Source organism: Silene latifolia, chromosome Y (assembly GCF_048544455.1).
Source record: "Silene latifolia isolate original U9 population chromosome Y, ASM4854445v1, whole genome shotgun sequence".
NCBI classification, from domain to species: Eukaryota; Viridiplantae; Streptophyta; class Magnoliopsida; order Caryophyllales; family Caryophyllaceae; genus Silene; species Silene latifolia.
In genome coordinates this window covers 368,364,590-368,370,770 of record NC_133538.1, presented here as the reverse complement: position 1 = coordinate 368,370,770, position 6,181 = coordinate 368,364,590, and positions in this window count along the sequence as shown.

Genomic DNA, 6,181 nt, shown 5'->3' with positions numbered 1-6,181 from the left:
TCACACATCCCGTGTCACTTCTACCATGAATATTCCCCGTTATAAATTGATGCCACATCCTAATAACCGAGTGATGAATGTAAAAGGCATGACACCTCTTAAAACCCTCTAATTCCAACGCGGTGATTGCTCTCCACAAATGTGACTCTATTAACCCCACGGGCTTTTCAAGGTCGGTCTCGGGTATCGCAAGCCCAAAGATTTCACCAAAGGTACCCGAATGAAGTTGATGGGTCTCATTACACAACCTAAATTCCAAAGACACTCCATATCTCTCTCCTTCAAATACTTTGAGACTAGACAAGAATTCCAAGGTGAGGCTAAGATATGGTTCCTCATGCATACTAAATAAAGTCTCAAGACCCATTTCTCTAAATAAGGACTCGGTTCGTCCTTCAATACCAAGTTTATCCAAAGTTTGATGACAAATGAAACGAGTGGGTTCGAACTCCTTACCAAGTAGATTCAAAAATCGCCTCCTATGCTCATTTTTGATGAATACTACCTCCGGGAAATCATCAAGTTGCTCAATCTCCGGTACTAGCTCCTCTTCTTGCATTTGGAACTCTGGTGGAGCATTAGAACTGCTTCATTTCCTTCTTTTTGATCCTTTAGAAGTAGTAGCCTTACTCTTACCCCAAAAATTCATTGTTGTAGTCTTGAAATCCACCAAGTATCACTACCCAAGAATGCTTCAAATTTCCACAAATAAGAGCCAAACAACCTTGAAAATGCCTTACTAGAACACTAAAAGCAATGTAGTGAAGCTAGAAGGCAAAAATCAAACCCGAAAATCAATTGTTGCTCACGGATTTTTGGAGCTCCAATTTTTGAAATGATGAAAATGGGTGATTTTGATCAAATAGAAGATTGGAAAGTTGGTTTTTATTATGTAGAAATGGATTGGAATGATTTTTAGAGTAATTTTATGGTGATTTGGTTGGATTTTATGGTTATTTGGGTGAGTTTTGTGAGTTGGGGTTGAGCTTGAATGTAGAAGATGAAGATGGTAGGTGAGCTTTAAGTGTAGAGTGAAATTATGGCTGAAAAACAAGGCATACACGGACTAGAAGCTGGACACGGGTGGGGTAGGATTATTCTGCCCGTGATACTGAGCAGATTCTGCATTCTGAGGGTGGACCCGCTCCAGACAGGAATAACTCGCTCGGGTTAACTGAGAACCCGCTCTAGACAGAACTGACCCGCTCGGGTTGAGAGTAAAGACGAGCGTCTTTCATAAAATCTGCTCGGATTCCTTGTCAGGAACTTTTCTTTCTTTTCTTGTCCTTCAATCCGCGCGGATTTGTCTCGGGATGCGCATCTTTTTTTGAAATTTTGACCCAACACATTTCCCTTGATAACACACTTACTCATAAGCCCAAATTTCCCATTTTCTTCATTTCTTTACATTTTTCATCTTCTCATTTTCAATAATTTCCTTCAAAAACTCAATTAAAATATGAGATCCCTCCCTTTCATCTCTCATGCAATTAAATGAATGCAAAACTACACTAAATGCATATATACAAATTAATGGTTGTCGTAACAAGGCTCACCAAGTTCAACACAATTGTCTCCCTCAAATATGTCATCCTCAAAGGGTGAGTTTTCACTCAAGCTCACATCCATATCATTCTCCCTTTGCCCATTACCATCAAATTCCATGGAGGTTGATTTCATTGAAACACGAGAAGAGTAGGATGACAGCATCCAAGCATTAGTTTCACAATCAAGAATGTACTCCTCTTCATCATCACTCTCCTCATCTAGCACTCCATCTTCCCAAGGTGGGGTAATTTTGTGGGCATAGTAGGTTGACTCAAGGTTATAGGAAGGTTTCTCATCCTCACAAATCTCATTATCATCATAGTTTTCCTCAATGAATTTTTGAAATGTGGTTTTTATCTCTTCTATTCCTTCCTTGGCACTTTCAAAGATGTCATGTATAGTTTGCTTGAGACAATGAATGGTCATGAACTCAACAAATTCCAAAAATTCATCACAACTCATCTCAAAAATTCTACCACCACTCAAGTGAAATGCCAAGTTGTGGGTTTCAAGGTTCATGCCATCATAAACAACACAACATGCTTAATAATTTGAAAGAGTAAAACCATGATGCCAAGCATGAGTCATATAATCTTCAAATCTAGCAATGTACTTATCAAAAGACTCATTTTCATGTTGCCAAAAAGTGAATGTAGACATGTTGAGCATGTGAAATAGAACAAGTACAATAAAACTCAAGAAAAATAAGCACAACTAAAACTAGACAAAAGAACAATTCAAATAAACAACACCGTCCCCGGCAACGGCGCCATTTTGATGGGTGATGTCGTCGGGTCACATCCAATCAAACACATTTATAATACTCAACTGAAGGAAAAATAGATTCATATACATGTTAACATACTCAAATATGTCAAAACTAATTTGTCATAAAATTAAAACGGATCTTATGCATGCAAACGATAATATAAATAGAGGAGAAATCATGTCCTTACATAGTAGATTTCGGCTATTAGGGCACAAGAGAGATCACCTTTCTCTTCTTGTTCTTGAGGTTTTCCAATGGAAGAACAAAGATCTAAGTGTAAGATCTCTCCCTATGTATTATACCCAAGGCTTCTCTTAATATAATTAATATTACAAATACTAGTTATAATATTAATCAAAGGTAGAAAATTGAACCAAAACTTTTATAAAACACTTATTTGTTTCGGTTTTTAAGAGAGAAGAAGAGAGGATTTTATCTCACTAGAAATCTCTATATTTGATGATGGAATAGAATGAATAATGATATACAACATTTTGTATATTATTAGGTAAAAATAAAACAAAAGCCATGATGGCTTTTGCCTTCTCAAAACCGGGTAAGAGGAGGGGTTTTGGGGAGCCAATGCATGAACACCTTTGTCTTCACAAGAATATTAGGGTTGCATGGCTAGGAATGTAGGTAATCATTGTGTTCTTATAATAATTAAACAAACACAATATTAGCTTCCACTAACCTTTTATTTCGGCACAATGGATAATATAGAGTCCATATTATTTTTGTCAATTGTCTATATGTTACATGTCACATGTCACATATATTTGTTATGTAATTTTTATCATATCAAAAATCAACGTATTAATAAAAATACGTCACATACAAAAATTGACTTAGTAATTTCATAATTACTTATGCCAAAAATTTTACCAATTTATAAATCACAACTGATTGTATTTATAATAATTCATTCAATTTAATTGTTACATTAAACAATTATTTCATCCGAGTAATGATACAATTCAATTACTCGCATCGTATCTTATTTAATCACATTTCAATATGATACGTAAATTTTACTTCCAAAATCGTCCGTCAATTTTCAAGTAATTTAATTAACTCGTAACATTATACGATTAATTAAATAATCAATTAAGAGTGTTGCCCTTTAGGTATGACCTAGGGGTCAACTGATCACCACCGTCACACGACAGTAATGTCAAACTCTAGTCAGCCAATCATTACCGATATATGTTGACCAGTTGACAAGAACAAAATTACTTCCCAATTGTATTCATTTTAATGAGACTTAAACATGTGATCATCATGATCAACAGTCGTGATCGCATTATTGTCGGAGGACACATATTCCAACAATCTCCCACTTGTCCTCGACAAGTGTGCGTCACCAATTCTCTTGTCCTATTACTATCTCCCACTCAATGCAAGGTGTCTTTCAGGTCGTACTTGCAAGTGATCATATCAAGAGTGGTTTCCTCGATCTGGAGAATAACTGATTGACCGGATTTATCCACTCTGGATACCTTCCGAGCGTGGCCACGCATTTCCAGTTCATTACTCCTCGAGTGGCCCTGAGATATTGTTATAACCCTGACTAGGGGTGGACAATTCCTATCGCACTCATTCCCTTCGGCTAGCCACAGCCATCATAACCCAAAATATGCCCATTTGACCCCATTTACGAAGGTCGTAGTAACACAAATCAAAGTTAATCAAACTGTGCCATCTTAGGTGAATAGTCTTTAGTCAAAAGAATCGACTCATTTGAATACTATAGTAGCTCTCGCCACGACCAGGCTATATAAATTTGCCATAACTCTATAAGCGGTCATTAGGCCCGACAAAATGTTCCTAACAGTCCGCCTATGTGATCGACTAGTCATCTCACATGACTGTATGGCACTTGAACTTGCCATCAATCGCCTCACACTCTAGTCACTTCGAGACGTCACCTCATATAAGTAACTATGGGCAAAAACAATGTTAATCCATGTTCACTTTAACGGGGTTCAATTGTCTCTACAACCCGTTTGGATATAACAATGTTCAAAGTGAGTTAATAATAACTCAAACGACAAGTGTCGACATCACACTCGGGTAGTCAATATCATATTACAACCTTGTGATGTTTATCATAAGTATAAACACTTATTGATTGCAATAGAAGTTTAACATCCCATGTGTCCATGTGTTCAAACTTCTTACACTTGCATTTTCCTTTACATTCATGTTTTCTCTCATAGCATGAATCTTACCAAGTACACATCAAGGTTCTCGACCTTGGTTTTGGTTCTTTAACTTGAAAGAACTTTCTTATCGCTCATCTCATAACGAACGAATTTGCGATGAATAATACAACTTGTACTGATCAAGTGTTCCATCCACACACAATGCACTAGGTATATGTTTTGTAGAATCTTGTAACAATTTACAAGATTATTCAACTTAGCACTTCTCACAAGTCCTAGCTTTACTAGGAAAGATTGTTTTTGAATAACTTCTTATTCAACCAAGCATCTTTCCAAAGCTTCTCATTTCTCTTTCTAGCTCGAAAGTTTTAGGATTCTCATAAATCCTTACCTGTGTTCGGATTTCAAATATATGTGCAACCTATTGTCACATAATCGAGTATTCCGTCAAACACCGAAATCGCTCATCGGATTCTACTCGAGAATTCATGACGTTTCTTTTATGGCTCACCAACCAATCATCATGCTCTTATGCATATGATTCAAAATTGGACACGTACATGATCATTCTAATGGCGGAAACATTAGTTACTAATAATCATGATATCAACCGTTCTCGTGTTCAATGAACTACCATGATCGCTAATGGTAATCCCATTTTCATTCATATGAATAACCTATGTATATGTTGATATGATGTGTATCTCTTAATACTAATCCAACATTCCTGATGCAATTGGATTCATCATTGTCCATTTTCATCCAGAATTGAAAACTCAAACGCTTCTTTATGAAAGAAGGCATTAGCTCGTCATTCTTTAATGAGTAATGAGTTTTATACATTCAAGGATGATAGCTCCCACTAAATTCCATGTCTTCACATGAGAATTTCCTAACTCCCACTCAATTCAACATATTTCGAAATTGACTTCTCAATCGAAATTTGTCAAAGATATAAATATAAATTGATTTGCCAAGTTACTAGGATAAAACCATATATGTTCCCATCATATCCTTTCAAAAAGCCTATTTTGAAGTGGTCTCATCTCAACCTTACGGAAAGAGATTTTTAAATCTCTAACACACTCATGTCATAATGATGTGTAGTAATGTCATTATTCAAATATAAACAATATCTAGAATACGTCCCTCGCAAATACCCTTTTGGAAGGAGATTTAACCATTTCATAGCGAGGTTAAGCAATGACATTTGCGTGGTTAAAACGTTGGCTATTGAAGATATCGGAATATCAATCTTTGCAACTTAATCTTGATCATAACTAGTATGTTACTTTGATTCATTTAGGCTCTTAAGTAAAACTCATGATTGAAACTATTTGGTCAAAATTTATCATATAGAACTTAGTCAAAACTTGTTAAGACTTTACATTAGTCATTTTTATCCAAAACTTCTTTTGGTCTCCTCGTGTAGTTATTTTGAGAATTTACTCTTATGATTACTACACTTGGTCTCATTAGTTATATAGAACTAACTTGAGACCATAGATCTCATCTATTTGGTATACTATGTAAATAGATATACCTTTATTCAAATCATTTTCTCTTGTGTAGATCTACATTTACACAAGTACACAATTTTATCTTGCCTTGTGTGTTGTGTCCTCATTTTTCTCCCACTCTATCTTTAGAATAAATACACTATATATTCAAAGATAGCATATGAGACACTAATCAATGA